This window comes from Gopherus flavomarginatus, chromosome 7 (genome assembly GCF_025201925.1).
Source record: "Gopherus flavomarginatus isolate rGopFla2 chromosome 7, rGopFla2.mat.asm, whole genome shotgun sequence".
Lineage (NCBI taxonomy): Eukaryota > Metazoa > Chordata > Testudines > Testudinidae > Gopherus > Gopherus flavomarginatus.
Genome location: NC_066623.1, coordinates 45,628,675 through 45,654,180, shown reverse-complemented (window position 1 = coordinate 45,654,180; position 25,506 = coordinate 45,628,675). Strand labels below are relative to the sequence as shown.

The following is a 25,506-nucleotide window of genomic DNA, read 5'->3' as shown; positions in this document are numbered from 1 at the left end:
CATATGCATGAATGGTAAACATCTATGGGTAGAGAAATGACTTTCAGCAGATCATATCCTTCCCCCTGATACCTTACAAGGCATGCTCTGTATATAAGATCACGATTATATGAAAATGAGGAATATGGGGGTTACAGCACACTCCCCCAAAGGTACAGAATGTCACACTGAGATTCTATTTTCATTTGTTATGTAACAGCATTAAAGAGATCCAGTGACTGACCAATGGCATTTTCAAGTGCTAAAATAGCAAGCGCTGTTGGTCTCTCATTGGCCATCAGCGACTGAAGATACGGTTTAATGAGCCAGAGCTTCAAGGCGAGGGTGGCTCTGTCCACTGCCTTCCGTTGCGCTGCTGGGCACCAAGTCCCTGGCGGTCAATATGTGAAGCTGGGAGAAGAGAGTGGGATGGCAAGCAGTGGTAGAACTTTTGCCACCAGGGTCTAGCTGTCTAACTTCCTCTTCGTACTGCTGGGCCCCCGTTGCCTTCAGGTAACACAGGAACTAAGGCAGGAATAGGGTGAGGAAGCAAGTAAAGCCGAGCAAGGAAGGCAAAAGTTAATCTTATCTTCATGGGCAGCTCGCAATGACGTCCTTTTTCTGTGCCACAGCTGACAACAACATCCCAGACAGAAAAGTAACAGGCCAAAGAGAAACCTAGCAGCTGCTGAAACAGTTCAGTTGGGAGCGTGCTAGGCTAACAGGCTCTTCTATCCTTTATGCACGGGCGGGATGTTTTCTGAGAGTGCAGCAGTTCCTTTAACTGCCACGAGTCCCTCATTTCAGGCTATGCAGCAGGAAAAGACAGCATGGGCTTCTGCACCGAGTTGGCCCACCTGACCTTTCATTCTTCTCTTGCTCTTTGTCAGCAAGGAGAAGAAAAAGAAGCTCTCCCTCAAGCTGGAGTCACACGGGCGAGGTAAGGACGACTTCCTGAGTGCTGGCTCCAGTCCTCTGCCCTGCCAGCTGACCTATCGAGGGGCTACCACCACATTCTCTAGATTTGTCCATCAGTCTGTGCCAGAGTGAGCAACAACCCAGTAGGTGGAGTTTCTGTAGTGTAGTGGTAATCACATTTGCCTAACACGCAAAAGGTCCCTGGTTGAAAACCAGGCAGAAACATGCTGGCTTCCTTTTCCCAGATCCCCTTGTTATTCAGAAAGGGCACTCCTCCTATTGGCCTGTCCCTGGGATAACTCCAACCCCTGCATGACAGAGGATGCTGACAGCAGTGGAGAAAGCACCTTGGTGTCAGGCTGGAGAACCTAGAGTAGTTAGGCCAGTCACCATTTGGAGGCTTGTGGCTTGGCCACCTCTGCTGTTGGAGGTTGGCCTATAGAGGCTCTCACTTCCTGCTGGGCTCCTTTGCGTGAGTGGGCAAAGGAGGAAGTGAGGCAGGAATGGGGCAATAGAGAAAAGTTGAGCTGAGGAAGGCAGGGAAGAAGATGTGCGGCTAAGTGGGTTTAGTAGAGCACCACCCTTCATTCTGCAAAGCCTGGGGAGGTGTGGTTGGCTGCTGGGAGGTAGAATCCTGTGCCTGCCTCTTGGCTTCCCAGGAGTGGCTACTTGCATCCCAGGAGAAGAAGGGAGGTTCTGGGTGAAAGGAAAACAAGCAAAGCTGAGTCCAAGTACAGAATGGCGGCTCCTTAATGGCCAACCTGGGGGCATGACTGACGGTTTTAGAGGTGGAGGTTGGGCTGGCTGTGAGCAACTGGGATCCAGGAAACCCCCACCTGCCCTTCTGAGGGCTGAACCGATGGAGGTGCGGTTGGCTGCTGGGAGACAGACCCCTGTGGCTTCCTGTTGGCATCCCAGGGATGGCTACTTGCAGCCCAGGAGAAGCGGGGTTCTGGGGGGAAGGAAAAGCAGCAATGGTGAGGCTGAGTGGGCTCCTTTCTGGCCGAGATGGTGGACTGTGGTGAGTCTGGGAGTTGCCTGTAAGCCATAAGTGGACGTAGTGCAGTGAAAACTGCTGCTCCATTCTGGCCGACCTGGGGGCGCCATGGATGACTTGGGAGCGGGGGCAGGGCGCTGCTTGTGAGCAAATGGGATCCAGGAAGCCCCAGCCTGCCCCTCCAGGGGCCGAGTCTTCTTCTCTCCTGCCATGGGGAGCCCGACCTTAAGCCTGCCCAGCATGTGCAGCAGCTCAAGCATTAAGCCTTCCTGTGTGCATAACTGAACTACGCCCTAGTGTAATAAGGTGTAAAGTTTAGATTGTGAATTTATCTTTAATTTCCATTTTAATTTACTTTGATCTTTTATTCCTACCACTTATAATCCTTAAAACTCCATCTTTCTGTAGTTAATAAATCTGTTTTATGCTCTACTTAAACTGGTGTATTTTGCTTGAAGTTCTTGGGAAATCTCAGCTCCATTACAAGGCTGCTTCATGTACTATTCACAGTGACGGAGGGGTGGACCCTTTGTAATAAACTCACACTGATCAGGCTTCTGATTAAGGCAAGATGGTATGATCCAGGGGTGCAAGGCTGCAGAGCTGTAGGGGGGGGCGACTTTCTATCATTAGTGTTATGAGTGGCTGCAGAAGCATTCATGTAATTCAGTTGGCTGTATCCCTACCTACGGATGTCTGTGTAAGTGCAATATCTGCCAGAGATTCACAGCTTGTCTCAGCATCACATGTGTGAGAGGGAGCCCAGGTGGTGGGACAAAGGGCTCAGGGGTCCCACTGTTCAGTTGCATCCCATAGATCCCATCACAGACTTTCAACAACCACAGCGGGTGCTCACTGAGACAGAGAGAGAGATGCCAAAATAGTGATCTCCAGTGCCAGCAGATATCAAACTATCAGAAATTCTGTGCACAGAGAAGACCCTGCTAGTGGAAAATGCCTTTGAAAAAGGCCCTTCTGTCCCCAGCTGTGGTCGTACAGTGCTCAGTGCTCTGCGTTGTGGTCTCAAGAGTCATGGATGCAACTTGAGTTACGATGACCTTTTCCTTGTCTCCACATTTCTTAGGTGCCTCTTCCAACACTTGTCAGAAAAAAATGACCGGTTTCTTTTGGAAGCATTTGCACTGCAAGGCAGAGGCAGTCTTCTCTGCTTCTTCAAAAGATTGACCAAACAGTGGGAGGAGTGGACAGATTTGGCAACGCACCACTGGGTGCTGCATCTCTAACCTCTACTTTACCTGGCAAGTGCCTCTGGGACTTTTCTCCCAGCTGCTCCATTTTTCATCAGTGACAATCAAAAGGAAGATGACATGACATCTGTGTGTGGACATCCCCAGCGAATCACAAGGACGTGTGGTGCAGGCTTTTGTGTTGCAGCAATTGCAGTCAAAGCAACCACCATGCCAATGCCAGTCACAGCAGCCTTTTCATCTACTCCAGGCTTGTGATTTGATTCTTTCCAATGTTTCTCTCCAAAGAAGCCTTTTCCTTAGCAAGCAATGACTTGGATACCAAGGGAGGTCTCTTCTGTTTCCTAGAAAGACACAGGAAAATGTGAGCAGAGGAGACATAACCCGTAGAACAAGGTACTACTGGGAGTTGAACCCAGGGTCTCCTGTTTACTAGGCAGGTGCTTTAGCCACCCAAGCCATGGTGCCTGCCTTGAGAAAATGCTTGCAACTGTTCCCTTTGATGGTCCACGACAACACCTGCAAATTCCAAACTACAGACATTCCCCATTTCCCTCAAGACTTGCACGGAAGAACTGGCAGGCCAAGCCAGGATCTTCTGGTTACTAGGAAGACACTTCAGCCAGCTCTTCCCAAAGATCACTATCTAAAGACCTTTAAACAGCCTCTGCAGATGTTCACTGACAAAGAGATGCCAAAATAGAGTTCTCCACTGCCTGCAGCCATCACACTACCAGGAGTCCTGCGCACAGAGAGGCCCCTGCTGGTGGAAAAGGCTTTGGTAGAGACTCTTCTGACACCAGCCTGTGCTCATATACTGTTTAGCACTTTGTGTTGTGACTTCAGCATCCACAGATGCCAGTTGAGTTGGGGGACATTTTTCCTGTCTCCACATTTGTCTAATGGCTCCTTTCAACACTTGCCACCAAAAAGACTTGTTTCTTTTGCAAGCAATGTGCAGCTAGGCAAAGGCAGTCTTCTCCATTTCCTCAGAAGATCACCAAGCTGTGGGGAGAGAAGACACATTCAGCAAAGCTGGATGCTGAATCTCCTCTTTGTTCAGCAGGTGTCTGTGAAGGACATAAATCTCCACCATGTAGAGGGCAAGAATAGGAGTTTATTACACACAGAACTGGCAGAGTGTCACCTTGCTTATTAGGCTCAGAGACACTGTTAATTGATTACAATAGAATATATAGATTTTCCATGGGTGGGGGAAAGAGACGGGGTAGGGAGTTCCAAACTCAGGGATAGGTTTTGCAGCAAGACATGATAAGCACAGTAGCCAAAGGTTAACAGGTTACATAATGTCTCCACCCATGGTCTCAAGTTAGCAAGTTAACATTTCATGAATACTTTGATAAAATGTTATTAGTATAAAATATCTATGCTGAATTCTGATTTGAGGTCCATAGGAAAGGAGCAACTCCTTTGATTGTCCTCCAGGTACATTCCTAGGGGTTAAAGCAAAGAAACAGTGAAAGTATATGGCAATAAAAATTGTTTTCTGTGTGTCTTAAGGCAAGGCATTGGTCCCTGGGAAGGGAGGTGGAAGGATGCCATATCTTATATTGACATCTGCCAACTTTTCATAAACTCAAGGTTGGATCTCTGGGAAGAACGTCTCCCTACAGAAGAGACTTACACAATAGGAACAGGGATTCTTTGTTCAATCTGCAACTCTGAATAAGATACAATTCTTTAGTTCTTAGCTCCAACACCTGGCAATTTGCTGACCAAGCCTATCTTAGCAAGCAAGGCTTTCTGTTTACCCAGCTTTCTTTTAGCTGGTCACTATTTGCTAGGCTTCTGGTCCCTTGATTATACTCTGGACTTTCGGTCTGGAAAAGAGCTGGCACAATCCATAGACCAGGTTGTTATATAATATGCACATGAATTTTAACCCTTCACATGCAGTAATGGCAAAGTTCTTGGTTCAGGCTTGTAGCAGTGATGGAATAAACTGCAGGTTGAAATCAAGTCTCTGGAGTCCATCCACAGCTGGGATGGGTCATTCAGTCCCTTGTACAGAGCTTCAGTTTGTAGCAAAGTCCCTTCAGAGGTATGAAGCAGGACTGAAGACAAGATGGAGACGAGGCATCAGCCTTTTACAGTCTCTTGCCATGTGGTCTTTGTTTTCTTTGTCCCAAGGACACTCTATCCAGCACGTGGCATAGAAAAACCTTTGAGTTTTGTCCATAGGCAGGTCCCTGCATACCTTGCTGAGCCACAAGGCATATCTACCTTCTCTCAATGGGTTGACTGTAGAGCTGATGGTCCTTAATGGGCCATCAAGCAGGCTAGGCAGAACTGACACCAACTTGTCTGGCTGGGGTGTTCCTCAGAAGCATAGCACAAGTTTGAATACAGACAGCATAGAGCCAATATTCATAAAGTCAACTACAAAAATGATAGACTTCTAGAGATAGCATAATTATAATCAGCCAATCAGAACCTCTCCATAGACCCCTTTCACAACAACCTTTCTATCATATTGGCTGCAAATATAGAACAGTGGTCACAATGGTGATCTATAAAGTTACAGATTATGTCAATAACATGACAGGAGGTGACACGGCATCAGTGAGACTGATATTGGAATACTGTCTCCAGTTTTGGTGTCCTCATTTGAAAAAGATACTGTGAAATTGGAGCTGGGGCAGCAAAAAGCCACCAAAATGTTCTGAGGGCTGGAGAAAAATGCCTTCTAGTGAGCTATTGAAAGAGCTCCATCTGTTTAGCTTATCAAAAGAAGATTGAAAGGTGACTTCACTGAAGTGTTGAAGTGCCTTAATGGAGAGAAAAGATTGGGTATTAAAGGGCTCTTGAATGGAGCAGATAAAGACATAACAAGACCCAATGATTGGAAGGTGATAAGAGACAAATTCATATTACAACTAAGCCCCAAATAGTCAACAGCGAGGATGATTCACCACAGGAACAAGCTACCAAGGAAAGTGGTGGAATCTCCATCCCCTGAAGTCATTCAATGAAAACTAGATGCCTTTCCCCCAGAAGTAGCTATTGTGTCATGCAGGAGGCCTGTGATATGCAGGGGGTCAGATTAGATGCTGTAATGGTCTCTTCTGGCCAGAAAGTAGACTAATTTTACAGATACTAGTTTTCGGAAAAACTGAGTGTAGCATTGGGAGCAGCATCTGAAGTTTTACTGTCTAGCCAGCTTACTGCCTAGAACGAACGCTCCTTGAGTGGGGTGACCACAGGGAGTAGCTCAAACCTCCAAAGGGCCTGGCCAAGGAAATTGATGCTAGCCTTGGTACATGGACGCACACCACCAAATTAATGTGCTTAGTATGGGCCTGTGTCCTCGACTTTATACAATTTCCAGAGCGTTGCACTGTGGGTAACTGTCCCATAGTTCCCGCAGTCTCCCCTGCCCATTGGAATTCTGGGTTGAGGTCTCAATGCCTGATGGGGCAAAAATAGTGTCCTGAGTGAGTCTGGGTAAATGTCATCACTCAATCCTCCCTCCATGAAAACAACAGCAGACAATTATTTTGCGCCCTTTTCCCTGGATTGCCCGGCCAGACGCCATAGCACAGCAACCATGGAGCCCGTTCAGCCTTTTTTCACTGTCACCGTATGTCTTCTTTATAGTGCTGACAGACGTGGTACTGCAGTGCTACACAGCAGCATCCCCTTGCTTTTTGCAAGTTAGCAAAGATGGTTACCAGCCCTACTGTACCGTCTGCTGCTTTGCAAGTTGACAATGACAGTTACCAGTTATACTGCACCATCTGCTGCTGTCATGGGTGCTCCTGGCTGGCCTCGATGGGGTCGGCCACGGGCTTATGGACAAAAATAGAAATGACTCCCCAGGTCATTCTCTTCTTTAAGTTTTGTCTAATGGAGGGTCAGTTCTGCCTAGATTATCAGGCAAGCCTACTAAAGAACCAGAGGGACAAACGGGCGCTCCGGGTCAGAGCCCTAGAGATCCCGCAGAAGTGATGCGCTGCATGCCATTCTAGTGGGTGCCCCTGCAACAACCCTACCCATTGCTTCCCTCCTCCCCTACCCCTCCTGGGCTACCATGGCAGTTATCCTCCCATTTGTGTAATGAAGTAATAAAGAATGCAGGAATTTGAAACAACTCTGACTTTATTGATTCTGCAAGCAGGGATCAAAGGGGGGAGGGGAGCGCAGCCTCCAGCTGCTATGAATGAACCTGGGAGTCATTCCCATCTTTGTCCAGGCACCCCCGGCCGACCTCACCGAGGCCAGTCAGGAGCACTCACGGGACGACGATGATGGATACCTGTCCTACTGTACCGTCTGCCGTCCGCAAGGGAAGGGAAGGGGATGCTGCTGTGTAGTGCTCCAGCACCACATCTGCCAGCAGCATCCAGTAGACATACAGTGACACTGAAAAAAGGTGAGAGAGGATTTTTTTTCCCTTTGCTTTCATGGGGGCAGGAGGCGGCGGAACGACATATACTCTGAACAACCCGCGACAATGTTTTTGACCCTTCAGGCTTTGGGAACTCAGCCAAGAATTCAAATGGTTTTTGGAGAGTGCGGGAACTGTGGGATAGCTACAATCCTCAGTCGCCCTTCCCTCCATGAGCGTCCATTTCATTCTTTGACTTTCTGGTACGCTTGTCTCAGTTCCTTAAGTTTCAGCACTGCGTTGAGTCCCTATTGTGGCCTCTGTCCATCATAGCCTTGGAGATTTTTTCAAATGTTTTGGTATTTCGTCTTTTGGAACGGAGTTCTGATAAAACAGATTCATCTCCCCATACAGAGATCAGCTTCACTATCTCCCGAACAGTCCATGCTGGAGCTCTTTTTTGATTCTGGGACTGCATAGTCACCTGTGCTGATCAGCGCTCCACGCTGGGCAAACAGGAAATGAAATTCAAAAGTTCACAGGGCTTTTCTTGTCTACCTGGCCAGTGCATCCGAGTTCAGATTGCTGCCCAGAGCAGTCACAATGGTGCACTGTGGGATAGCACCCAGAGACCAATACCGTCAAATTGCAGCCACACTAACCCTAATCTGACATGGCAATACTGATTTCAGCACTACTCATCATCAAGGAGGAGTACAGATACCGGTATTAAGAGCCCTTTATATCAATATAAAGGGCTTCTTTGTGTGGACGGATGCAGGGTTAATGTGACATAAACTCGTAGTGTTGACCAGGCCAGAGAGAGTAGCAGGTTTCCCCTTTTGTTTCCTGCTTTCGTTTCCTTGACTAGTTTCTCCTCTGCACCAACTTGCTGTATTTGTTTGTGAGTCTGACTAGCTCAGTTGGTAAAGTACTAGACTTTTAATCTGAGGGTTCAAGTCCCTGGTCAGGTAATAAACTACTCATTATATCTTAAAAATCTGTCTTTCTGGAGTCTTCTTTGATGTTTTTTCTCTTCAGGATTTTGCCTTTTCTAAGAAGGGCCTTTGTGTGTGGGGGATTGAAGGGGCGACTTCCTGACAGCCCCTCTGTCCTTGGAGGCTCTTATCTCCCAAACTTTCAATGACTCTATTATCAGTGGCTCTGAGCATAATTTAAACCATAAGAAAAACCACACTGGGCTAGGCCGAAGGCCCATCTAGCTCTGAATTTTGTCTTCTGACAGTAGCCAATACCATGTACCCAAAGAGCCACTCCCCTAGTGACCTGAACCCAGGATCTCCTGCTTACAATGTAAGTGCTTTAGCCAGTTAAGCCATGGTGCTTGCATCTGGTTAAAACACAGTGTCTGACCACCTTCGGTCGACAGCTCTTGGCTGGTGTACACACTGCAATGCCACATCTGGTGACAAAACTGCCCTGTTTTGGTGACAAAATAAAACTACTTCGATGAGAGGCCTAGAGCTTTTTGCAGCAAACTTTAAGGGACAGAGTGCCAGTGTCGATGCTGCCGTTCATTATATAACCATAACTGGCCTCCTCCAGTATCCCATAATGCCTGCCATGAACTCACCTGCCCTGCATTCTGCTACAAAGCCATGGGACCCTCCCCTTTCATAGCTCCAGGAAGTTCTGACAGCTAATCCTGCTGCTCTGCTCCGGCAGCCAGGAGCAAATCTCTGCCGTGGATGCTGCTCTCTCCCGCCCTGCAAACACAGAGCAGGTGGCAGGAGCTTCCTAACAGTGGGGGCGGTGGGGCATTGGCATCTGAACTGTGACAACCCCATGATACCCCTTCCTTCGAGGAGGCTCTTAACCTTCTAAACAGGGACGGCAGTTTTCTAGTAAAATCACTACAAGGGAAGGAGAAAACTCAAAAGAAGTTCCTCCTGGCGCTCACGTCCGTGAACCCAAATACTCTCTCAGTCCTCAAAGAGAGACCTGGAGAAGGAGACTTGCTGAAGCAAAGCCCCAAGGGTCTCTGAGGTTTCCCTGGCCCCTCACCCCTGTCCTGCCTGGCTGATGTCAGCATCTCTCTGTGAGGTCACCACCTCCCCACCACCTTGGACCAATAGTCTGAGGTACTGCAAAAGGCCTTTGTGATGTCACTGTCACACCCCTCCCTTGCTGTGCCAGTCTCCTGCCCCTGGCCTGGACCTTTGGAGGTTTGAGCTACTCCGTGTGGATCACCCCACTCAAGGAGTGTTCGTTCTAGGCAGCAAGCCAGCTAGACAGGAAAACATCAGACGCTGCTCCCAATGCTGCACTCTGTTTTTCAGAAATTAGTCAACTTTATGGCCGGAAGAGACCATTAGAGTATCTAATCTGACTCCCTGCATATCACAGACCTCCTGTATGACACAAGAGCTACTTTGGGGGCAAAAACATTCAAGAAAGGCATCTAGTCTTCATTAAATGACATCAGGAGATGGCGAATCCACCACTTTCCTTGGTAGCTTGTTCCTGTGGTGAATCATCCTCACTGCTGAATTTTTGCGCCCTATTTGTAATATGAATTTCTCTTTTCACTTTTCGGCCATTGGGTCTTGTTATGCCTTTCTCTGCTCGATTAAAGAGCCCTTTAATACCCAGTCTTTTCTCTCCCTGAAGGCACTTCAACACTTCAGTGAAGTCACCTTTCAATCTTCTTTTGATAAGCTAAACAGGTTGAGCTCTTTCACTACTCACTAGAAGGCATTTTTCTCTAGCCCTCAGAACATTTGGTGGCTCTTTGCTGCCCCAGCAGAGCAGTTTGCAGGGACCACTGGAGTGGTTCATGGAATGGCTGGTGGAGTGGAGCGGCTCAGACTCCCTGCTTGCAAGAGGGGAAGTATTGCCTCCTAGAGGCACCCAGGGGGGTGATGTGTAATTGTCCCAGGTCACTGGGTGGGGGCTCGAGCCAGTTTTGTATTGTTTTATTGAAGCAGAACCCCTAGATACTGAACCCAGCCCTTGTTTCTGCCAACTCAGAGGGGCAGAAGAGTTACAGGAATTTATCACACAACCCTCCCTGTTCCCATGGGGACAATCTAGGGAAGGGGGAGTCATTCCTCACCTGTGCTCCCAGAAGAACTGCTAGGACTCCTTCCTGCCAGCTACTCACTCCTGGATTCACCCTCAGCTCCTGGGATCTTTCTGCTCCAAAGGCTCCAGAGGCCTGGGGTTGGGAGGGCGTCACTGCACAGTCTGAAACACAAGGGAGGATTCTGGAATTGAAGGAAGGAGCAAAAAATGGAGAGGAAGGAAACAGAGAGAAAACGCCTCATCTCTCTCCCCTCCCCGTCCCAGCAAGAAATGTTACCAAGGATCAGCGTTAGGGGAAATGGTGCCCTGGGTAAAACTTAGACTTTGGCACTTCCCCATCGCCCCTGGACGATCCCCCTCTCCCTTTACCCCCTAGCTCCGGCACTCCCAACCCTTGTGCCTCCTTCACCCCAACTCCTGCCCCCTCCTGTGCCCTAACCCCTACACTGTGTCCCCTTTGCCCTTAACTCCCATACTCCCCTCTTGTGCCACCAACCACTGCCCCCTCCTGAACCCCCTTGACCCCTAACCCCTACACCCCTTCCTGTGCCACCAGCCACTGCCCCCTCCTGAATTCCCTTCGCCCCTAACCCCTGCACCCCCTCCTGTGCCACCAGCCACTGACCCTCTCCTGCACCCCCTTCACCCTAATCCTACACCCCCTCCTGTGCCACCAGCGACTGCCCCTCTCCTGCACCTCCTTCACCCCTAACCCCTGCACCCCTTCCTGTTCCACCAGCCACTGCCCCCTCCTGAACTCTCTTCACCCCTAACCCCTGCGCCCCCTCTTGTGCCACCAGCCACTGACCCTCTCCTGCACCCCCTTCACCCCAACCCCTGCGCCTCAACCCCTGCCCCTCTCCTGCACCCCCTTCACCCGTAACCCCTGCACCCCCTCCTGTGCCACCAGCCACTGCCATCTCCTGCACCCCTTCACCTCTAACCCCTGCACCCCCTTCTGTGCCACCAGCCACTGCCCCTCGCCTGCACCCCTTCACCCCTAACCCCTGCACCCCCTCCTGTGCCACCAGCCACTGCCCCTCTCCTGAACCCCCTTCACCCCTAACCTCTGCACCCCCTCCTGTGCCACCAGCCCCTGACCCTCTCCTGCACCCCCTTCACCCCTAACCCCTGCGATCCAACCCCTACCCCTCTTCTGCACCCCCTTCACCCTAATCCCTCCACACCCTCCTGTGCCACCAGCCACTGCCATCTCCTGCACCCCCTTCACCCCTAACCCCTGCACCCCTTCCTGTGCCACCAGCCACTGCCCTCTCCTGAATTCCCTTCACCCCTAACCCCTGCACCCCCTCCTGTGCCACCAGACACTGCCCCTCTCATGCACCCCCTTCACCCCAACCCCTTCTCCCGCTCTTTTGTCCCCAACCCCTGCGCCCCCTCCTGCACCCACGTGCGGACAGTGATCTGTGTGCATGGAGCAGCTAGCATTGCTCCTCCCTGGGATGCTGCTCCTCCGGGTACCCCTAGGGGCTGTGGGGGTGGGGAGATGAGAAGTGACGTCATCCGAGCTCCCTGCATCCAGGTCACTTTCCTCAGCTGGGCTGCATAAGGGGAGGGCAGAGAGCAGCAGCTTCTGATGCTCCCCTCACAGCACAGCCCAGGTGGGGAAAGTGACCAGGACGCATGGAGCACATAGCGTTGCTCCTCACTCCCCCCAACCCTCTATGGGCCCATGGAGGAGCATTGGGGCAGGGGAGAGCAGTGAGCACCTTTGCACTGCCACACGGTGCCCTTTGACCCCTGGAGCCTTGGGTGGCTGCTGGGGGCCCCACCCCTAGTGCCGGACATGCTCCCCAGCACAAGCAGCAGAAAACACAGGGAGACTGGCCCCACACTGAGCAGCGGTAGCCTGGGCGGCATGTAATGGAGGTCGGGGGGGCTCAGTCTCCCCAAACCTTGCATCACCAAGGGGACAGTGGGGCCCATGACTGGGACCCCGGCCAAATTAGGCCACCCTGCAATAGTCTCCCCTATGTCAGCCCCAGGGCTGGAGGAGCTCCCACTCCCTGCTACGGCCCAGGGGCTGCAGCAGGTGTACGGAGCTTCTCTGGTCTCAGGGCCGCAGCGGGGCAGGGGTAAAGGAGTGACAGGGTGGGGCTGGTGGGGGAAGGGGTGGAACAGAGGTGATAGTGGATGGGGCTATGGGTGGAAGGGGGCAGAGCCACAGACAGAAGGGGGTGCATGGTTCTGGTGCTGGGGCCCCCACACTTGTTCCCCCTTTCCCTGGGCTTTGGGATCACTAGCCCCTGCTTAGCGAGTAGGCTTCAGTGGTCCCCATAATGTGGGGTATGACTCCTAGGGAGACACAAAGGAACATTCGTGGGGGCACCTCAGGACCTGAGTCAGCCCCCATGGAGGGCAGGGAGGAAGCACCACTCAGCCCCACTCTGTCCCAGCTCTTCCCCAACCCCACCCTCAGTCTGGGCCTCTGGCTCCCAGCCCAGCGATGACCCCCTTGCCCCTGTCCACACCCCTCTCCCCAGCAAGCAACAGCCCCACTCCCAGCCCTGCTTCTCGACCGTGGCTTCCGAGGGGCCACAGCCATGGCTAAGAGGGCACAATGTGAAATGTTTGGGGACCACTGTTTTAGAGTGATGTCCTCAATCCTTCTCTGCAGTCCAATAAAAGCTATTCCTCATCCATCAGGATGGACTAGGTCTGTTCTGCTGCCCTTCACTCATACAGGAAGGAGAATAACATTTTATTCCACTCAATCCTAAAGTGATTTGTAACCCAAGACCATCCCAAACTGGTCGTTTTGGGGAAGCGGCCCCATCATGCTGCATAGCTAGGCAGAGTAGGTGTGTCTATGCAAACACGGTCTGTTCCTGAAGTCTTTCCCCAGCTCCTCACTAGATGTGAGGAGGGAGCTCATTCAGACCCTGCTTACGCTTAGTATTTAAAAACTCCTTCGTGTCCCTATCTCTGTCGGCCTTAGATTTCTCCTCCTGTCCCTTTTGGTATAGCTCAGGTGAGGTGGCCCAGTGGTTAAGGTGATGGACTGCTAATCCATTGTGCTCTGCATGGATGGGTTCAAATCCCATCCTCACTGGTTGCATTTAGTCTTGACTCTTCCTTTATAGACAACCATCTCCCCACTTGGTACAATAACAGACAAAACAATGTTGCTTCTTGCAAACAAAAACCTTCTCAGAAACTCCAACACCCCCCGCCCGGTTTTAAATAAAATGTCTAAATCCCAGATTTCTAAAAAATGTCTCTAGTTCTGTATTTCGTAGTTTTTATCTTAAAAGCTAATGTTTCCTCAAGCTGAATAAGGCAACGCTTCAAAGGAAAATGTTAGAAATGGTAGGGGAGAAATAGGAAAGGAAAAAGCCCCTTTTCTCAGAAGATACAAACTCGACTCCCTCCTGTCTCTATCACCAGTGGATTTTGCCTCCCTCCTTCTGAAGTGTAAATAAAATAAAGAGGAGACAAGGTGGTTTGGCACAAACAAAGGTAAGTGTAGTCAGGGTAAAGGTACAGAAAGCTGGGGGAACAGGGGAAAATGCAAAATTAATGAATACAATGAAACAGTGACTGGGTTTGGGAGCTTAACGCTCAGGCCCATAAACCCTCCCTTGGAAACTAGAAAACACTAAACAATGCCCCAACACAGAAACCTTTCCCCACTGTTCAGGTGCAGTGGATCCCAGGTGCCGGCGCGATGCCCAGGACCTTCCACTCTCCCGCTGATTTAGAACCGCTGAGGAGGAGCACTGGGGAGTCCAGACGACGGTTGGGTTTCGTTGCTGGCACGGAGGCCCTCTGGGATGCTGGACACCAGGAATGCAGGACGGCAGGAATGGGGGTGACAGGCCTCCTGTTCCTCAGTCTCACGGTGGGACCGAGGGGGTTCTTCACTCTCCAGCTTGGGAGCACTGTGAAGACACGACCGTGGACGGGTGACTCAGAGATTCCCTGCTTCCTCATCACTGCACAACTGTTATCTTTTGTCTGAGCCAGGCAGAGTTTATCTTCATCACGTTCTATCCATCCACTTCTCAAAGTGTCATGTGATGAAGCATTCTCCGTTGTCTGTGCTTGGAGATGATGCTTTGACTTCTTTAATCCTCTATCAGAGTCGCTATGAGTGGAGATGAAAGTGTCAAAGACCTGGGAGAGGAATTCAAAGGGATCCCAAACAGAGTGCGATCATTGGGAGTTTAAATCCCAGGTTCCATCTATAGGAAAAGCCACTTCTAACAAGGTAGCTGTTTTGTCCCCCATTATGGCACAAGTTTGAAATATGGGCAGCATAGAGCCAATATTCATAACATCAACTACAAAAATGATACACATCTAGAGATAGCATCATTATAATCAGCCATTCTGAACCTCTCCATAGACCCCTTACAAAACAACCTTTCTACAATATTGACTGCAAATATAGAACAGTGGTCGCAACGGTGATCTATACAGTTACAGAGTATGTCAATAACGTCACAGGAGGTGACATGGCATCAGTGAGACTGATATTGGAATAGCTTTCAGTTTTGGTGTCCTCATTTGAAAAAGATGTTGTGAAATTGGAGCTAGGGCAGCAAAGAGCTACCAAATGTTCTGAGGGCTAGAGAAAAATACCTTCTAGTGAGCTATTGAAAGAGCTCAACCTGTTAAGCTTATGAAAAGAAGATTGAAAGGTGACTTCGCTGAAGTGTTGAAGTGCCTTAATGGAGAGAAAAGATTGGTTATTAAAGGGCTCTTGAATCTAGCAGAGAAAGGCATAACAAGACCCAATGATTGGAAGGTGAAAAGAGACAAATTCCTATTACAACTAAGGCACAAATAGTCAACAGCGAGGATGATTCACCACAGGAACAAGCTACCAAGGAAAGGGGTGGATTCTTCATCTCCTGATGTCATTTAATGAAGACTAGATGCCTTTCTTGAATGTGTTTGCCCCCAAAGTAGCTCTTGTGTCATACAGGAGGCCTGTGACATGCAGGGGGTCAGATTAGATGATCTAATGGTCTCTTCTGGCCAGAAAGTCGACTAATTTCTGAAAAACTGAGTGTAGCATTGGGAGCAGTGTCTGATGTTTTCCTGTCTAGCCGGCTTGCTTCCTAGAATGAATGCTCCTTGAGTGGGGTGATCCACAGGGAGTAGCTCAAACCTCCAAAGGTCCAGGCCAGGGGCAGGACACTGGCACAGCAAAGGAGGGATGTATCAGTCACATCACAAAGGCCTTTTGAAGGACCTAAGACTTATTGGTCCAAGGTGGTGGGGAGGTGGTGACCTCACAGAGAGATGCTGACATCAGCAAGGCAGGACAGGGGTGAGGGGCCAGGGAAACCTCAGAGACCCCTGTGGCTTTGCTTCAGCAAGTCTCCTACTCCAGGTCTCTCTTTGAGGACTGAGAGAGTATTCGGGTTCACGGACGTGAGCACCAGGAGGAAACTCTTTCGAGGTTTCTCCTTCCCTTGTAGTGATTTTACTAGAAAAGAGCCATCCTTGTTTAGAAGGTAAGAGCCTCCTGGAGGTTTGAAAGCTGTTCAGTCTGATCCATCTGGCGACAGGTGAATTCGAGGCATGGAAAACACGAGCTTAAGGAGGCAGAATTTTATTCTGCACCTGGGATTTTGTCCCTTCGAATCAATGGGGACATTAGGGTTTGTCCTTTTTGTTTCACCTCTTCCTCCATCGCTCCCTCCCTCCTTTCTCTTCTCTTGCTTCCTTTGTCCTTTTACCTGTTCCCCTCCCAACACCAGGAGGGAGGGGGAGAGAAAGAGTGTGTGTGTGGTTTTTTTAGTTTTTTGCAGGGCAGTGCTCTGCAGTTCTCACTGTGGGAGGTCTACCCAAAAATGTGAGGCTGAACTATTGCTCGGGAAGTGATCCCCACTAGTGACCTGGGCCATCCTTTGGGCTCTCTGGTGAGATCCCTCAGCCTCCCATCCTCAGTCTCTACCCTGATTGGCTGAGCCGGGGGTTATTGACAGGGAGGAGACTCAGGTCCTTGTTTTTCTCTTTATAAGTCAAAACCAGTTCTATGTTTGATGAATTTTGCCGCTTCTCTGCATTAGTTGTCTCTGAGCAGTTCATGATTCTCTCTAACATTGCAGTTCTCCTCAAATACTTGCTGAATAGTTACTGTCACTGTTGTTGGTCTGGAGCTCATCTGAGAGCACTTTATTCAGGTCATTCAGTGTCTGAAATTCAAGATCCAATGGGTAGTTTGAAAATCAGGGCTCTTGGGTCCTATTCCCAACTCTGCCTCTGACTGGCTGTGTGACCTAAAACAAGTCAATTCTCCTTTCTCAGCCTTAGCTTCTCCCTCTTTCAAGTAGAAATAATAATGATCCGCTCTTACCTACGTGACGGTGGGTGGAGGATGGGGATCCATTGGAGAGTGTCACTAGGAGTAGGGCATAATATGAGGTGTCCTATCACGTTTACTCAGAGCAGATTAACACGTAATAGAATAGCTGAAATAGTCTATTTTATTTGCATTTTTTTTATTTTGAAATTGTTAAGAGCAGCAATGACTTAGCTCAGACTGAAGCATCTTATCTAATGTTTGAGATCTAAGTGTCTCCTCTTTGTGTGCGAGGAGACAATTTAACACACTCTGACAAACAGGAGATGCTTTTGTTTTGCAATACAATATTTTTGCAAAGAACTTTCATCCCACTTGTTATGATTTTGAGAAACAAACCGGATTAGCCTGAATGGGATTTTCTGACAGAAATGGATTCAATGAAATTTCCCCACCATCTCTATTCCTGAGCTCTATCCCTGCCTCTGTGGGGGTTATTGTCTGTTAGAACAGGAGTCAGGACTGGTGGCTTCTCTTTCTGGCTCTGCCACCACCTTACTGTGTAGGCGCTTGGGTAGGTCACTTCCCTTCTCTGCACCTCAGGCTCCTCCCATCAGTCCAATGGGAACAGGGACAGTTCTCAAACTCCGGGCAGTTGTGAGCCTGAGTGAGATAAGGGGCGTTAAAGCCCTCTGTGAAGGAGAAAGGGAAGTTTCACAGTGTTTACCACCAAGGAATTCTAAAGTTTGCTAAAATGTCTAGTCTATGGAAACAAGAAATGGTTGGGGCCAATCTTTAACCAGTGCCTTTTTAAAAGCCCATTCAGGGATGTGAGTCCCTGTCTTTCAGGTACCTGGGGTTCTTTGCCAGCAGGAGAGAAGAGGTTCCTGCCTCCTTTTTTGTGGCCTTGACAAACCAGGTGCTGTGCCCCAGTTCTCGTCTGAGATCCCTGAAAGAGAACATCTTCCCATCCATGAACAAGACAGGACCTTTCTCTAAAAGGGGAACAAAGAGACCCCTGAGACTTACAGACTAGCTAGCCTCACTGCCATTGCTGGAGAGATCCTGCAATACATTCTTAAGCACTCAGTTTGTCAGCAGCACCTACAGAATAGTTTGGTTCTTAGGACTAGTGAGCATGGATTTGTCAAGAACAAATCATTCCAAACCAATCCTCTTTCCTTCTTTGGCAGGGTTTTGGGCCTGGTGGAGGTGGGTAAACAGTAGATGGGATCTAGCTTGGGATTGCTAAGGCTTTTCAAACAGTCCCGTAGCACATTCTCACAAGCAAACAAGGGAAATGCCGTCCAGCTGTAATCAGTGTAATGTTGGTGCAGAGCTGGTTGAAAGCCCAGACACCAGGAGCCCTTCTCCATATTTGGCTGTCCAACGGAGAGGGTGTACCTATGGGTCCGGCAGGGATCAGTCCGCGGTCCGATACTATTCAATATTTTCATGAATTATTTGGAAAATGCAGTGGAGAGCATGCTTCTAAAATTTGCAGCTGACACCAAGCACTTAGGAGCACAGGGTTGGAATTCAAAACGCCCTTAACAAATTGGACACTTGGTCTTCTTGAGCCAAACTCCATGGTTGGGCCCCTCTCTCTAGACTGGGCTGAAGTGAAACCCCAGAGCCAAACACTGCTCCCAGGTACCGAGCTCTGACCTTGAATGGTCAGATGCTGCTTAGCACTGTCAGAGCAGCTTTTGCTGGAGGATTCTCCCAGCAGTTTCCAATACCGGGAAAGTATGAAATCCCCATCTGACTGCTGGGGACAGAGCCCTAGAGTGTGGAGCAACTTGCCAAAAGTCCCCCCAGGAAAAGGAAACAACCAGCAGTGGAACCAATAGGAAACCCAGCAATGGAACTCAGGAGTCCTGGGGGTGTGCTAAGGTGTCCTGATGTCCCGATTTTATAGGGACAGTCCAAATTTTGGGGTCTTTTTCTTATCCAGGATTCTATTACCCCCATCCCAGTCCCGATTTTTCACATTTGCTGTCTGGTCACCCAAGAGTGGGCACATGTGTGGGTCCCAGCTGCCTGCCCCCTTCATTGAAGCAGATGTGCATGGTTACTGCCCTGGGAACTGCAGGGTACCAGTGGACATGGAGTTGGCTGGAGGTAGGGTCTGGCTGCAGGCAGGGCAAGGGATGCGGGGCTGGCTGGCTTCAGGCTGGGGGGTGCACCAGCGGTTGGCTGGAGACAGGGTAGGGGGTGCGGGGCTGGCTGCAGACAGGGGGTGCATGGCTGGTGCAGGCTGGGGGTGTGTGGGGGCTGGCTGGCTTTGGGCAGGGCCACAGGGGGGAGCGGCAGGAGTTGGCTGGATACAGGGCAGGGGGTGTGTCAGGGGCTGGCTGTGGGGCTGGCTGCAGGCAGGGCAGGGAGGATGCGGCTGGTGCGGGCAGGACAGAAGGTGCAGGGCTGGATGGAGACAGAGGATGGCTGCGGGCAGGGCAGGGCAGGGGGTGCAGGGCTGGCTGCAGGCAGGGCATGGGGCAGGGCCTGTGCAAGGATGTTTCATGCCGTCGGCGAAACTTCCACCTTGCGCTCTCCTCCCCCGCGCCTCCGCCCTAAGGCGCCCCACCAGTGGCAGCTCCCACCTCCACCCTGAGGCGCCCCTCTTGTGGCAACTTCCCCGCTCTGCCCTGCAGCACCCCCCCTCGCCCCAGATCACCCCTGCTCTGAGCACGAGCACCCCAAGCACACCGTGTCCGCTTCACTTCTCCTGCCTCCAAGGTTTGCAGCACCTAAGCCTGCCAGGTAGTCAAGCACCCTCCTCTGAGCCACAGCAGCCCTGACAGTTGACAATAGAGGCACCTTAACCCCTGAGTTCCTTCAATGTGTCCCCCTCCGGGGTCCAGCTCTGATCACCAGATACTCGGGGTATGTCTATACCACCTGCCGAATCGGTGGGCAGCGATCGATCCAGCGGGGTCGATATATCGCGTCTAGTGTAGATGCAACACATCGAGTGCTCTCCCCTTGACTGCTGTACTCCAGCTTGGTGAGAGATGCAGGCAGAGTCTACGAGGAGCTGCAGCAGTCGACTCACCACCACTGTGACATTATAAGTATAATCTAATATCTCATTGAAAGGTGACAGGGCCAGAAAGAGTTAATTAACTCACCTCACCGACTGACATGACCCATGGGTGAACCTTAAGAACTGCTTAGCAAGATATGTAAATGAACAGAGCTTTGAAATGCAAGTCTGCATTGTTAGAAGTAGATGGGGAGATTTTTGCTCAGGTCTTGTGATGTAAGCAAACAAGTCTTGTCTGTTGCTATAATTTTAATTCAAAGAGCAAAAAAGGAATATTAACATTTATGATGGTACTTGAGTGAAATAGTATTATTGTCTATGTGTCTCTTTGAAGGTTGTGGTAACCTCTATTTGAAATGTTTAATGAATAAATTACCCTGTACTAATTGCCAGGATGTTTGGAAGGAGAGCTAAGCCTATTGTTTTCTCAGGCGGAAAGGCTGCTGGAAATGTATAAGAAGCCTGGGACACGATCCTTCTTCATCTCATATCTGCTTTGGATTTCAAGACGGGGAAACCTTAAGCCACAAGGATTGTGATCCCCAGTCACTGACTGGAGCCACCCTGAATATGGAAATAGGACTATAACCTATGGACTATTTCAAAAAGGACTTTTGGCTACTACAAGCTCACCTCTACTGTGTATCTGAACCTCAAGAATTGAATTCAAGTCTATATGTCTATTAATCTTTTAAACAACATTCTCTCTCTTTTCTTTTTAAATACATTTTAGCTTACTTAATAAGAATTGGCTATAGCATGTATTTTAGGTAAGATCTAAGTTGTAATAGATCCTGAGTAAGTGGCTGATCCTTTGGGATTGGAAGAATCTTTTCTTTTATATGATGAAGTAAGATTTTCAGGAATCATCATCATATCTGACAGGTGTGTCTGGACGGAGGCCTGAGGCTGGGTACTTTAAGGGAACTGCATGGCTTAAACTTCTAAGTAACCAGTGAGGTACTACAGAACCTCTTTGTGCTGGCTTGGTAAATCTGAGTATTGAAATCACCACCAGCATTTGGGATTTGTCTGCCCTGTTTTGTTTGCAGTTCATCCTGATTAAGTGACCTCAGCTGGCTCCCACAGGGAGCACCGTCACACCTACATCCAGGCTGTAGGGGTCCGAGGGATCTTAGGGGCCTTGAGGTGCACAGATAACTACGTCCAGGCCGTAGGGGTCCCTAGGGGGCTTAGAGAGTTTTTGGGGGGACACAGATACCAATCTCCAGGATCTAGGGGTCCCAGTGGGGTTTAGGGGGTTCATTGGGGGCATAGATACCTACGTCCAGGATGGAGGCATCCTGGGAGTCTTAGGGGATTTTTGGGGGCCCAGGATACCTGTGTCCCTGCTGTAGGGGTACCAGGGGGTCTTAGGGGTTCGAGTGGGCACAGATACGTATGTCCAGGCTGTATCGGTCCCAGAGGGAATTAGAGGTTTTGTGAGGGGCACAGATATCTACATCCAGATAGTAGATGTCCCGTCGGGGGGATAGGGGGGTTGTGGAGGTACAAATACCTACATCCAGGCTGTAGGGTTTCCTGGGCGGTTAGGGGGTTTCTGAGGGGCACATATACCTACGTGCACATTGGAGTATCCTGGGGGGCTTATGGAGTCTATATGGGGCACAGATAACAATGTTCTGGCTGTATAGGTCCCTGGGGGGCTTAGGGGGCTTGTGAGGGGGCACAGATACCTAAGCTAAGGATGGAGGGGTCTACAGGGGTCTTAGGAGTTTGGTGGAGGGGCACAGATACCTACGTCCAGGCTACAGGGGTCCCGGAAGGGCTGAGGGTCTGTCACGGAGTGTGGGGGAGTCCGGTCCTGCACCTCTCTTCCTGGGACACAAGGTGACTCTCAGCCAGCTAGTAAAACAGAAGGTTTATTGGACAGCAGGAGTGAAGGATACAGCAGAGTTTGGAGACACAAGCAGGACGCCTCAATCGAGTCCTTCTGGAGGTTCAGGAAACTTAACTCCCAGTTTCGGATTCCCTGAATTCCAACCACCTAGACCAAAACCGAAACTGAAGTAACTCCCTCCAGCCGGCCCCTTCCTGTGTCCAGATTCCCTGGCAAAGGTGCTGACCCCCTCCCCCGTGCCTAGCTCACTTTATAGGCTGAGCACATGTCCGGTCCTAAAGTCACCCCCTGCTCTCCCATCCCCCACACAGACAGTCCCTACTCCATCACAGTAATGCCCAGAGCATTTCCCTCATGGAGCAACAGTGACACCGTGTGGCCATGCAGGTTAATGCCCAGAACATTTGCCACATGGAGCAACAGTGACACTGTGTGGCCACGCAGGGTAATGCACAGAGCATTTCCTGCATGTAGCAACAGTGACACCCTGTGGCCACGCAGGGTAATGCACAGAGCATTTCTCTCATAGAGGAACAGTGACGCCGTGTGGCCACACAGGGTAATGCACAGAGCATCACACCTACGTAGATGCTGTAGAGATCCCTGCTGGGGCTTAGGGGTAGTGAGAGGCACAGATAGCTACGTCTAGGCTGGAGGGATTCCGGTGGGGATTAGGGACTTCATAGGGGACAGAAATATCTACATCCGGGCTGGAGAGGTCCCTGGATGGCTTAGGGGGTTGTGGTGAGCACAGACACATATGTCCAAGCTGTAGTGGTCCCTGGGGGTTTAGGGAGTTGGTGAGGGGCACAGAAACCTATGCATGGTCTGGAGGGATCCCTGGGGGACTTAAAGAGTTGTGGTTGTGCAGATACCTATGTCCTGGTTGGAGGGGGCCCTGGGGAGCTTAGGGGTTTGTGTGGCATACACATAGCTACAACCAGGCTGGTGGGGGACCTATGGGTCTTAGGGGGCTTGTGGGAGGCAGAGATACCTATGTCCAGGCTGGAGAAGCCCTCGTGAGGGCTTAGGGGGCTCCTGGAGGTCACAAATATCTACTTCCAAGCTGGAGGGGTTGTAGGGGTATTTGAGAGTTGTGGGGGGGCACAGATACCTATTTCGAGTCTATTGGGGTTCCAGGGTTGCTTTGGGGGCATTTTGGGCTACAGATACCTATGTCCATGCTTTAGGAGGGTCGCTGGGAGGATCAGTGGGTTTGTGAGGGTGCACAGATACCTACTTCCAGGCTATAGGGATGTTGGTGGGGCTTAGGGGTTTGTGGGGGGCACAGATACCTTCATCCAGGCAAGAGGGGTCCTGGGGGCCTTAGAGGGGGTGAGGGGAGCTCAGATAACTATGTCGAGGCTGGAAGGGTCCCATCGTGGCCTAGGGGGTTTGTGAGGGGCACAGATACCTGCGTCTAGGCTGGAGGGGTTTCGGGGGTCTTAGGAGGGTTGTGGGGTCTGAGATACCTATGTCTAGGCTGGAGGGGTCTCGGGGAGGATTAGGTGTTTTGGGGGGAACAGATACCTACATCCCGATTGTAGGGGTCCCTGGGTAGCTTAGGCGCTTTGTGGGGGTCACAGATACAAACATCCATGCTGTAGGGGTCCTGAGAGTCTTTGTGTGGCTCTGGGGGTCACAGATACCTACCTACAGGCTGGAGGGGTCCTGTGGCTATTTGTGGGGCATACAGATGCCTACATCTGGGCTTGCGGGTTCCCTGGGGGGCTTAGATTTTTGTGGGAAGCACAGATACCTTTATCCAGGCTAGATGGGTCCCGGTGGGATTAGGGGGTTGTGGGGAGCACAGATACCTATGTACGCAGAAGCAGGATGAACTCTACCTTGACATCTAGTGGTGAATTATGGAGAGTGTAGAAAAGAATTTCAGGGGCTGATCGTGTTTGCATAGGCACACCCACCTCTCCTGACATGGCAACGACAGCCTGGGATGGCTGTTTTGGCAGCTGTGGTATCCCCGGTTTATTTGTTGTTGGGGCATGAGATGTGGAGTGTTGTCACCCTGATTGTGTGGATGAGGAACTGTGAAACTTCTTTGAGACAGGGATTCTCACCATCACTTGAGTGGCACTCGCTAGACAAGGGAGTGAGCTCCTTGGGTGAACCAAAAACATGAATTGCGTTTTCTTTTCTTTTAGCAGTTGAAGAGTAAAGCTGAAATTTGATTTTTTTAACAATTGAAGTTTTAAGTTCCTGAGCTGAAATCAGTGAAGAGTTTTGTTAGTTAGTAAGAGAGGCTGAAATTATATTCTGGAGCAGAGCAGCTGACAGAGAGAAGCAGTTTGTGGGACGGTTGGAATAGCTCATGGAGTGAGGTGAGCTGAGTAGTTTTTTAAGAAAGCTGGAGTAGATCACTAGTCGGCTGGCAGAACAGAGTAGCTGGTGGATCGAGCTGAGCAGTTCATGGGGAAGGCGGAAGCAGAATCCCACAGAGAGGCAGGGTAGTCAGCAGTGCACCATGTAAAGTGCTCCTTTCTACCCAGGCTGACAGGGGGAAAAACCCTGCAGATAGACTCTTGAACTCTGGGGTTGCGCAACTGTGGGTGATTTTGGGGTTGCTGGACTCTTGAAACATTTGAGGTATTGGACTTTGGAGTCTTGGGGTGATTTGGGGATTGCTAGACTCAAGAGCCCAGGGAAAAGGACACGGCCTAATTGAGGTGTTTTCCCAATTTAATGCTATGTTGTTTATCTCACGTTATTAAACATTTTCTGCTACACCCAGACTCTGTGCTTGCGAGAGGGGAAGTATCGCCTCTTTGAGGCACCTAGGGGTGCGTATGTAAAATTTTCCCATGTCACTGGGTGGGGGCTCGAGCTGGTTTGCATTACGTAGTAGGGAAGGGACCCCTATGTATTGAACACAGTCCTTGCTGCTATCAATTCAGCCTGGCAGAAGGGTTCCACCTACATGCAGGCTGAAGGGGTCCCTGGGAGGCTTAGGGGGTTCGTGGGGGGCACAGATACCTACGTGCAGGCTGCAGGGGTCCCAGAGGGGCTTAGGGAGTTAGTGGCGGGCACAGATATTTATGTCACGGAGTGTGGGGGAATCCGGTCCTGCACCCCTCTTCCTGGGACACACAGTGACTCAGCCGGCCAGTAAAACAAAAGGTTTTTTTGGCCAACAGGAACGAAGGATACAGCAGAGCTTTTGGGCACAACCAGGACCTCTCGATCGAGTCCTTCTGGGGGTTCAGAAAGCTTAGTTCCCAGTTTGGGAATCCCTGAATTCCAATAACCCAGCTCCAAACCAAAACTGAACTAACTCCCTCCAGCCGGCCCCTTCCTGTGTCCAGCTTCCCAGGCAAAGGTGCTGACCCCTCCCCGCTGCCTAGCTCGAGTTACAGGCTTAGGTCCTATCCCTCACCTTACGTCACCCCCTGCTCTCCCATCTCCCACACAGATAGTCCCTACTCCACCAGGGTCCCTAACCGTGGGGCTCCTAACCCTGGCTCCTGGGGCCCTACCCCTGTGCCCCTTAATCTAGCTCCAGTTGCCATACCCATGGACCCCTAACCCAAGCTCCAAAGGCTCCATCCCTGGGGCCCCGAACAATAGCTCCAGGTGCCCAACCCGTGGGGCCCATAGCCCTTGTTTCAGGGGCCCTACGAGTGGGCCCCTAATCCTAGCTCCAGAGGCCTTAAGCGTGAGATCTCTAACCCTAGCTCCAGGGGCCCCGCCCCTGGGACCCCTAACCTTTGCTCCATGGGCCACATCCCTGGGGCACCTAACTCTAGCTATAAGAACACTGCCCAATGGGTCCCAAACCATAGCTCCAGAGGCCCTACACGTGGGGCCCCTAA

The 25,506-nt window shown here is 50.5% G+C and overlaps 1 protein-coding gene and 1 non-coding gene across 2 annotated transcripts in view; both read left to right on the top strand.

The window, feature by feature from the left end:
* Positions 1-25,506, top strand: part of LOC127055902 (zinc finger protein 707-like) — a 673,013-nt gene that overhangs the window by 197,346 nt on the left and 450,161 nt on the right. The window lies entirely within an intron of this gene.
* Positions 13,487-13,568, top strand: TRNAS-GCU (transfer RNA serine (anticodon GCU)). Its single transcript has one exon. It is a non-coding gene; the product is annotated as a tRNA-Ser (tRNA).